The sequence below is a fragment of the Otolemur garnettii genome, unplaced genomic scaffold, assembly GCF_000181295.1.
Source record: "Otolemur garnettii isolate 467f Iridium unplaced genomic scaffold, OtoGar3 scaffold00161, whole genome shotgun sequence".
NCBI lineage: Eukaryota > Metazoa > Chordata > Mammalia > Primates > Galagidae > Otolemur > Otolemur garnettii.
Genome location: NW_003852556.1, coordinates 2,481,292 through 2,492,290, shown reverse-complemented (window position 1 = coordinate 2,492,290; position 10,999 = coordinate 2,481,292). Strand labels below are relative to the sequence as shown.

The window sequence follows — 10,999 nt, the reverse complement described above, 5'->3', positions numbered from 1 at the left end:
GTCATTGTTGTTTGGCGGGTCCGGGCTGGGGATTCGAACCCGCCACCTTAGGTGTACGTGGCTGGCGCCTTAGCCGGTTGAGCTATAGGCGCCGAGCCTATTTACAAAATATTAACGACAAAATTAAAAAAAGATTCTCTACATGTTGTCTACCTCTTTTAACACACATGAAGTCTTTGCTCTCAGTCATATCAAACACATTCCAAGATACCGGTTCTTCTGAAATTTTTCCCTGTGTACCAGCACTGACCATTAAGTTTATGAACTCATCCTGGAAAAAGTGCTACACACCCCACTGCTGAATATCCCTGAGGTCCCCTCCGACGACTCCCCACCTTGGAAGCTGTGCGCTGACACAGCACCTGGTCCACCCTTCAAAGCAATTTTGAACTCTTTTTCTGAATGGCCGTCAGAGTTGTCATCATATTACCCTTGATGTCCTGAATGTCATCAAAAGGTCTTCCTTTCAATATTTCATCTTTGGGCAAATAAAAAAATTGTTTGAGGCTCGGCACCTGTGGTTCAAGCGGCTAAGGCACCAGCCACATATACCTGAGCTGGCAAGTTCGAATCCAGCTGCAGCCTGCCAAACAACAGTGACAGCTGCAACCAAAAAAACATAGCCGGACATTGTGGCAGGTGCCTGTAGTACCAGCTACTTGGGAGGTGAAGTCAGGAGAGTCACTTGAGCCCAGGAGTTGGAGGTTGCTGTGAGCTGTGATGCCAGAGCACTCTACCCAGGGTGACAGCTTGAGGCTCTGTCTCAAAAAAGAAGTTGTTTGGGACAAGATCTAGTGAGTACGGAGTAGGTTTCAATGCAGTTGTTTGCTGGCTAAAAACTCCCTCACGGACAGTGCTATGTGAGCTGGTGCACTGTGGTGATGCAAGAGCCACACCTTTCTCATGCCAAGATTTTCCTGTTTCTCTATTGATGTTTACTTGACCTGCTGTGCTTCTTATTATCAGCCGATGATTTTTTTTTGAGACAGAGCCTCAAGATATTGCCCTGGGTTGAGTGCCATGGAATCACAGCTCATAGCAACCTGTAACTCTTGGGCTCAAGCGATTCTCCTGCCTACACCTCCCAAGTAGCTGGGACTACAGGTGCCTGCCACAATGCCCGGCTATGTTTTTTTGGTTGCAGCTGTCATTGTTGTTTGGTGGGCCGGGGCTGGATTCGAATTCACCGGCTCAGGTGTATGTGGCTGGCGCCTTAGCCACTTGAACCACAGGCGCCGAGCCATCAGCTAATGATTTTGATGCACAATTTGACAATTTTTTGCAGTGTTTTAATCCATTCTGTTTGTTACTGGAAGCCCCAACCTCTCTGCGTCAGTGATGCTTTCTCTCCCCTCAGAAAAACAGTTAATCCTTGTGCAACACTGCTGTCTTCTTCATGGCATCGTCTTCATAAAGAAAACAGCACAACCCTGACAGAACCTGACTTCACTTCCACTCCCGCCAAGTTTAACAAGAAGTTAACAAACGTTTGTTCATTGCTCAAACTCCAAGTTCCAACTCTCTCACAATGGCACACACAGACACACAACTATACTGAACACCACTCAGAGAGGCCGCAACATGTCCTCGTGCACACAGCTGCGAGACGCTGACACTCCAGGTGATGGAACCTCGCCGAGCGTTGGCACAGTGCTACCCCGGTGGCTCACAGGGGCAGGTTCGTAAATTTAGTTGTTAGACCTCGCACGGAGACTTTTGGGACACTCTGGATTGAATTCTGGATTTCTATGCCCAATCATTAAGGACAGCCCACACCCTGAGCATATGTTGTGTCTTGAAATGCTAACTCATAATAGTGTGACGTCACGATAATCAGGACACTTGAGGACAACACACTTGAAAGTGAAGACAAAGTTTTACTGCTTTTAAGATCCTGAATGCGGTTACGGTATAACGGTGCCCCAAATGTGTGGTGAACTTCCAAACACCTGTTTTGAGTTTTCTAACTCAGTAGCAATTTTAGCCATGTACCTTTAAGGAAGCACAGTCAACTGTGGTTCGAGTAGCTGAAATACAGAAAAAATAAAACTGTGGCAAAACAGTGCAGCCCCTAGCTGTAAACCGTTGCCAGGCGCGTGTGGAAAGCCTTGCTGTGGACCAAAGGAGATGGTCACACACTTGACATCACTCGGGGGACTCGCAATACAGCAGGAGCAAAGGATAGATGTTCCTTTTTTAGCTTCATATTTTAAAATACCTTCAGATTTATAGGAAAATTGCAGAACTAGAACACAGTTCCCACAGCCCCTTCAGCCGGGTCCCCTAACACCGGCACTCACACCAGCACCGCAGGGTCACTTCAGCCCGGAGAAACCGCTGACGGGACCGTGCTAACTAGTCTTCAGGCTTGGCCAGATTCCTCCAGTTCCCGCCCCGGCCTTCTCCTCCACACTGTGGGGCTGCTCAGACTTCTTGGGGGGGACCGCCCCTCACCTCAGTCTCTCTTCACCTTGCGTGACCTTGGCACCTCGGGAGAGTGCAGAGCAGGCCTCTCAGTTTCCATTTGTCCGGGTGTTTTTTCTCAGGAATAGCTTGAGGCTGCGCATCAGGGCAGGGGTGCCGCAGAGGGGTGCCGGATCCTTCTCAGCCCCACATGTCGGGGTGCGCTTGGACCATATCCTCTTAACCTGTGATCTGGGGTACAGGCTGTCTGCCAGGTTTCTCCTGGAAAGTCACTAGTTTCCCTTTTGTAATTAGTATTATCCGTGGAGACACCGTGAGGCTGCAATTGTCTCATCAAGGCACCACGTGGATTTATCCAGTCTGTCCTGTCGCGCTCTTTGCTGTATTGTGTCAAATACAAAATTTCAAAGGGCATCTATTTCTCCTCTGTGTATCTAAAGAAAGATGCGTCATAGAACACATGTTCTTGACAGTAAATGGCTTATACATTAGAATAAAAAAAATTTTTTTGAGACAGAGTCTCAGTTTGTTGCCCCTGATAGAGTATCATGATGTCATAGCTCACAGCAACCTCAGACTCTGCGGCTCAAGCGATTCTCTTGCCTCAGCCTCCCGAGTGGCTGGGACTACAGGTGCCCACAATGCCCAGCTGGTCTTGAACTTGTGAGCTCAGACGATCTGCCCTCCTCAGCCTCCCAGAGTGCTGGGATTACAGGAGTGAGCCAGCACGTGCAGCCTAAAATGAAAAATTTTTGATGGAAAAACTGTCAACATCACAGACTGAAGTTTTAGCATGATGGATCGGGGGTAAGATTACAGTTAATACAACACATGAGACATTCCCACGTTGTATCCTGCATGGAGTTACAACAGCCCGGCGCTCAGATCACTAGTATAAAAAACAGATATCAAAATATAAAATATTTATAATACTTTCTAATGAAACAGGGATGACCATGGAAATATTTTATATTTTTTTAATAAAAACAACCCTACAGCATTTATTATCATTTTGAAATAACATAAAAGTAATTATAACCATATGAACAAATGTTTGAGAACTTTACTCCCAACAGAGTATGCCAAAAAATCCTGTTTTGCCTTTTCAACAATTTCTCACTTCCTTGGTCGTTTCTATTTGGAGACACTTTGTAGCAGAGTGATATTACCTCCTCGCATGATCCCACTTAGTTGTTTTCTGGACTTTGTTTTAGAATGAATCTCTTCAGCATCATCTAATACGAGGTTCATCTACTCCTCAAACCCATGATATGGCCCTCCGTCCGCATATCCACTTGCTCACAGAGCCGCACCTGATCCGGGGTATATTTTGTAAGTATCTGAAGATGAGGTTGATGGGCTGCACCGTCACCTTCTGCACTTTGTGGCCCTGGCCACGGTACGCCATCGCAGAATCTCACAAAGACCACCTGTGAAAATATTTTGTACTACACAGAATTATTCTGGTTAAATTGTAGCAAGGTAGTTAAATGTGTTGAACTGAAAAGATGAATTATACAGTTTTCTTTTTAAAAAACTAGTTACTCAAAATTTGTTTTTGGAAAAACAAATGGCTGTCAGAAGCATGCTTCTTGGAAGATGCTAAGAAAATCATAATAAGCACTGTTAATTTGAATCTTCCAGATAAAAGTGATTTTAAAAAATGAGTAAGAAAGTAATATCTTTAGCAAGAAACTTTTAAAAACAGATGAGCTAAAGTTTTTCTTTTCACCAAAAATAACGTGTGTCATGTATAAAAATGCTATCTGCATACACTAAAAAAATAGAGACATCATTTCCTATTCTATTTAACAATCTTCCTCCAAATAGTGGGTGGTAATTACTTTTGTTAAAAAATACAGTCCTGTGCTGTTTAGCAATGGGATGCATTCTGAGAAATGCATCACTAAGCAATTTCTCATGCAAACAGCATAGAGTGTATTTGCACTAACCTCCATGGTATAGCCTGCTGCACTCTGGGCTGCATGCACAGTCCACGTGGTACAGCCTGCTGCACTCTGGGCTGAATTTACAGTCTACATGGTACAGCCCCTTGCACTCTGGGCTGAATTTACAGTCTACATGGTACAGTCTGCTGCACTCTGGGCTGCGTGCACAGTCCATGTGGTACAACCCCTTGCACTGCTGGGCTGTGTGCACAGTCCACGTGGTACAGCCCCTTGTACTCTGGGCTGTGTGCACAGCCTGTGTGGTACAGCCCCTTGCACTCTGGGCTGTGTGCACAGCCTGCGTGGTACAGCCCCTTGTACTCTGGGCTGTGTGCACAGTCCACGTGGTACAGCCCTTTGTACTCTGGGCTGTGTGCACAGTCCACGTGGTACAGCCCCTTGTACTCTGGGCTGCATGCACAGCCTATGTGGTACAGCCCCTTGCACTCTGGGCTGTGTGCACAGTCCACGTGGTACAACCCCTTACACTGCTGGGCTGTGTGCACAGTCCACGTGGTACAGCCCCTTGTACTCTGGGCTGCGTGCACAGCTTACGTGGTACAGCCCCTTGCACTCTGGGCTGTGTGCACAGCCTGTGTGGTACAGCTCCTTGCACTGCGGGGCTCTGTGCACAGTCCACGTGGGACAGCCCCTTGCACTCTGGGCTGCATGCACAGCTTACGTGGTACAGCCCCTTACACTCTGGGCTGCGTGCACAGCCTGTGTGGTACAGCCCCTTGCACTCTGGGCTGTGTGCACAGTCCATGTGGTACAGCCCCTTACACTCTGGGCTGCGTGCACAGCTTATGTGGTACAGTCCCTTGCACTCTGGGCTGTGTGCATAGTTCATGTGTTACAGCCCCTTGCACTCTGGGCTGTGTGCATAGTTCATGTGGTACAGCCCCTTGCACTCTGGGCTGCGTGCACAGCTTACGTGGTACAGCTCTTTGCACTCCTGGTCTGCATGGGACAGTCTATTCCTCCCAGGCTACTAGCTTGCACAGCACATTATGTGCTGACTACTATGGGCAATTATAACACAATGGGGAGTGTTTGTGTTTCTAAAAATATCTAAACATAGGAAGGTGCTGTAAAAATACGTATTAAATCTATGGGACCACAGCTGTAGAGGGGTCTGTTGTTGGCTCCCAACATGTTGCATGATTGTGTTACAGTGTAAAGCTTTCTGATTAATCTGCAAGAACAGCTAATGGTATCAGGGGAGGTGGAAATTTACTAGCTGAGCTTTAACAAAAATGTTTACATAATTGGAAGAGGAGATTGAAACCTGAGTGACACGAACCAGTAAGTCAGTCTTTTACCACCTGGATCTGTGGGGCTTCCTTTCCTAAGTTTGACAGCCACTAAAATCAAGGACCTAAATTAACTAAGAATCAGATCTTCAAATGCTATATTGGAAAACATTAAACTAAAATTCTCAAAAATAATGAAGTATGTTCAATCTCATTAGCCTCCACTAAAATGTTATAAACAACAGTACTATTTTAATGGGCACAAAAACGGTCCTTTTGGTATGATAAAATAACAAAATTATTTGAGTACTATTTGTTTAATCTTTAAACTATGCTTTATTGTTGTACATGTTTTGTATATATGTTAGCATGGTATATATTATAGATTATTGACATATTTATGTATTGGGTTTGCTCAAAAATTTTCACTGATAGGGATGTTAGATCAAAACTGTTTCTTGGTTTGGTGTCCGTAGCATAGTGGTTATGGCACCAGCCACATACACTGAGGCTGGAGGGTTCAAATCCAGCCCGGACCTGCTAAACAACAATGACAACTGCAACAAAAAATAGTCGGGTGTTGTGGCAGGCACCTGAAATCCCAGCTACTTTGGAGGCTGAGGCAAGAGAATCCCTTAAGCCGAGGAGTTTGAGGTTGCTGTGAGCTGTGACGCTATGGCACTCTACAGAGGGAGACATAATGAGAAAAAATAAAAAATAAAAGAATAAACTTTTGTTTGATTTTTCTCTGTTTTCTTGTTTTCAGTTTCATTGATTTTTACTATTTGTTATTTCCTTCTCCTGTTTGCTTTGGGTTTATTTTGCTCTCCTGGTTTCTTAAGGTAGAAGCTTTGTTTAGGATTTGAGATATCTTTATTTTCTAATATAAGCATTTAATGCTACAAATTTCTCTGTAAGCACTGCTTTAGTTGCATCTCAACCTTTTTGTATATTATATTTTCATTTTTCTTTACATATATATATGGTCTTTTTTTTCTTTGAGACAGAGTCTCATTCACTCACCCAGGGTAAAGTGCTATGGCATCAGAGCTCACAGCAACTCTTGGGCTTAAGTAATCCTCTTACCTCACTAGTAGCTGGTGCCCGCCATAACACCTGGCTAGTTTTTCTATTTTTAGTAAAGACACTCTGTCTCAGGCTGCTCTCAAGCTCCTGAGCTCAGGCATTCCTTCTGCCTCAGCCTGCCAGAGTGCTAGGATAACAGGCCTTGATGTAAGTAAATTTCAGTACACTTTTAAATTTCCTTTGAGACTTCTTTGTTGGCCATTGGATTATTTGGAATTGTTCTGTTTAATTTCCAGTTGGTTTGAGAGTTTCCTGGTATCTTTCTGTTATTGATTGATTTCTAGTTGGATTCCATTATGAATAATAATATCTTTTTTATAATTTAAATTCTTTTAAATTTGTAAAGATTTATTTTATGACCCAGGATAGGATGTGATATATTTTTGTATTTATCTACTAGTTGTCAAGGCCATTTTTTCCTTGTAAAGAGGGGCTGGCCCACTTCTGCGTGCATTTCATTGGTTAGACCTAAATCATGTGGCCACATCTGACCACACAGAAGGCTGAGAAATAGATTTTAACTGTGTGCCCAAAAGGAAATATGAATCCAGTGTAGTAATTATAACACTCTCATTGTATTTTATGTTATTTTATTTTAGACAGAGTCGCATCCTGTCACCCTGGGTAGAGTGCAATGGTGTTTTCTTAGCTCACAGCAACCTCAAACTCCTAGACCCAAGTGGATCCTCTTGCCTCAGTCTCTTAAGTAGCTGAGACTACAGGCATGGACCATAATGCCCTGATAATTTTTCTGTTTTTGGTAGAAACAGGGTTTCACTTTTTCTCAGGCTGGTCTTGAACTCTTGAGCTCAAGAGATCCTCCTGCCTTGGTGTCCTAGAGTACTAGGATTATATGCACTAGCCTTTTATTATTTTTAATTTTTTTTCTGCCTTTATTCCCATTCCTAGTCCCATAATTAATTATATACACACTCTAGGGTATTTAATATATGTCCTTCTCGTATACCTTCTGTATACTATTATTTAATTCTATCTCACAAATCTTTAAAAGATAATAGGATTTTCTTGAATATGTTCTTAAAATGTGCATAAATATTGTCCATATATCATTCTGATTAATTTTCTTGATGTGTTTTTGAGATCTTTTGTTGCTGCATATAAACTTAATTCATCTCTCCGACTGAAAATATTCCACTTTATTCAAAATTTTACTTATCCATTCCCCTGTACACAAAAAGTTAAAAGTATTACTAATTTAATAATGTCATATTTCTTCCAGTTATTTTTCAGTATAACAAAGCACCCCTAAATTTGTGGCTTAAAATAACAACAGTCATTTATTTTATTCACAAATCTGCAATTTGGGCTGGAATTGGCCATGACAGTTCATCTTTGCACCTTGCAGTATCAGCTCGAGTTGGCAGTGACTTACCAGACAGGGGCTGGAGACACCTGAAGGCATGCTTGTATTTGGTGGCTGTCAGTTGGGACTGTCGTTGGGGCTCTTTGTCAATTCACCTGCACATGGCACGTCCATGTAGCTGTTTGACTTCCTCCACATGGTGACTGGGTTCAGGAGCAGTTACCCCAAGAGAGCAAGACAGAAGTGCATGACTTTTATGATCTTGTGGCACAAATCACTCAGAGTCACTCCATCCTATCCCAGTTAGGGAGGACATGAAGGTCTTCCGAGGTTCCCAGGGAGAAGACTTCACCACCTAATGGAAGGAGCAGCTATATTATATGGTTAGAAAAGTGTGTGGAATGGGGTGCTGTTGTGCCCATCTTAGGAAAAGACAATTTGGCACATCAATAAAAATTAAAAGTCTGATTTGGATATAAGGATATGGCTTGAGTATTGAGGCTTATTAGCAAAGATAGGTAATTGTAAAAGTTAAATTTAGAGGGGCCAGAGTACTAGGTTGTAACCAAGAAACTTGTTCTCTCTATCCCTAGACTTCTTCTCTAAGGTTATCAATACCTTTCCTCTTGGTCCTTATTTTTTATGTATCTACATGGATTAGCTAATTTTCTCAGATTATACAGTATGGAAGTGAATTCCCACACAGATCCTTTTAACACTCACTCAGCCTGTGTTCCCACTATGCCATTCTCCAACTGGCAAACATGACTTTTATTTCCTAAAAAAGTCAATGCAATTCTGTAGCTTTACTCAGTTTTTCATCTGCTGTTCTCTCATCTTCCTAAGCACACTATTCCCTCATTGCAATTAGGCTTGGTTATGGGATTGGGTTCTAGCCTATGGAATGTGAGTAGAAGAGATGGGTCCTGTTTCTTGCCTGGGCCCTGTTTCTTGCCTGGGCCCAATAAAATTTCCATTTGCCATCTTCTGTGCTTTCTCTGCTTCTGCTATCTGGTTGGCAATGCCTTGGAAACCACATGTTGAAGATGGCAAAGACTGATCTCCTGAGTCCTTGAGTGATTGTGTGGAACAGAGTCCCCTAATGTTGGACTGAAACCTCCTTGGACTGTGTATAGTTATGAGCAAGTGATAAACTTCTATTGTGTTTAAGCCATTATGTATTTAGGAATCTATTTATAGTAGTTAATCTTCCTTAACTTTCATGTACTGTTCCAGTTATCCTTTGCTAAGTAATAAACTACTCCCAGAATTTAATAGCTTAAAACCAGTCTTAATTAACTCTGATTCCATGGGTCAGAAATGTGGGCTCTTGCTTCTACTTGTTCATGCAGCTACAACCAGCAGTTCAGCGGGACTAGATGTCTAGCATTGTCTTACTCACATGTCTGGAGATAGGTGCTGGCTGCTGACTGAACCATGTATGTGTCCTCAGCAGGCTTTGCTGAGACTATTCACATGATGGTAGAAGAGTTCCCAGAAGCAAGAGTGGTCAAGCTTCAATCTGCAAGTACTTCTCAGACTCCTGCTTGGATCATGTTTGCCACGTACCATTAGTGTACCATTATCCAGTGTAAGTCACAGGGGTAGAGGGAAACAAGATTTATTGGGGACCATTTACTACAACAATCTACCATACGTATTACAATACTAATGTACAAATTAGGCCAAAAATGTTTCTACATTTTAAGAAAGGAAAAAACTGTATTAAAATTATCATATTCAATATACACCAATAACAAAAGATGAATAAAATCATGTTGAGCACTTCTTATAATTGCAAAAGTCAAACATGACTTGAGTATTGTGAATTTAATACAGTTTTTTTCCTTTCTGAAAATGTGTGTACATGTTTTTGGTACCTTCTGCATGTACTTCTTAGTGACATACTTGATAATAGAATCTAGCTGTGAGTCTGTTTTTATAACCTATGAATCGATTAAGTTCTAATATCAGTGTTGGGTATAATAAAAATCATATTGATTTATTTCTAATTTTCAGGTTTACATATTATAGTAAAATATTTACCAATACATCATAAATTTAGATTAGTAGAATTGGCATTTAAAGAAATGAATCTTGGCTGGGCACCATGGCTTCTGCCTGTAATCCTAGCACTTTGGAAGGCTGAGGAGGGAGGATCACTTGAGCTTAGGATTTCAAGACCAGCTTGAGCAAGAGCAAGACCCTGTCTCCACAAAAAATAGAAAAATAAGCCAGGCATGGTGGTTCATACCTATAGTCGCAGCTACTCAGGAGGCTGAAGCAGGAAGATCTCTTGAGCCTAGGAGTTTGAGGTTGCAGTGAGTGAGGTTGTGATGATACCACTACACTCTAGCCTGGGCAACAGAATGAGACCTCGTTCCTCAAAAAGAAATTGAGGGAGGGAGGAAAGGAAAGAACCTTACTCAGTTCCTTAAACCACTGAATCTATTGTTTGAGTTATCTAAAATGTAGTGGTATTTCAGCTTGTAGTCTGAATTAAAATGCCCGCTTTACCTGAGCTTTAATGGGACCAGCTTCTCTAGGCCTTATCCATAACCAAATTCTTTAAAATGTTAGACTTTTATTTGCCCTTATTTAGAGTAATTTGTAAATAAGTGAACAATTAAGGCATTGAATTCAGTGCTTTCTCGCTTTCATTTAGCTTTTTCTTTATTATGCCACACTAAATCACAGGCAAGAGCAGACTGCTTTCTTCCTTCGCTCAGGGCAAAGCACTCTGGCTTTACTCTGTGCTGATAATGACTTGAGATGCAGTATGGTGGTTAGAGGTCTGAGTTCTGGAACCAGAATGGCCAAGTTCAAATCCTGTGGCTTTAGCTTATTTTATTACCTTACATAATTTAATTGCTCAGTGCCCCAGGTTCCTCATCTATAATATGAGGGTAATTCCTACAACCTTCCTCATTAGAGTTGTTGTGAGGACTAAGTAAAATATCTTT

At 42.3% G+C, this 10,999-nt stretch overlaps 1 pseudogene; it reads right to left on the bottom strand.

Moving 5' to 3' along the window:
- Positions 1-3,558: 3,558 nt before the first annotated feature.
- Positions 3,559-3,839, bottom strand: LOC111728484 (annotated as a pseudogene).
- Between the last annotated feature and the right edge of the window lie 7,160 nt (positions 3,840-10,999).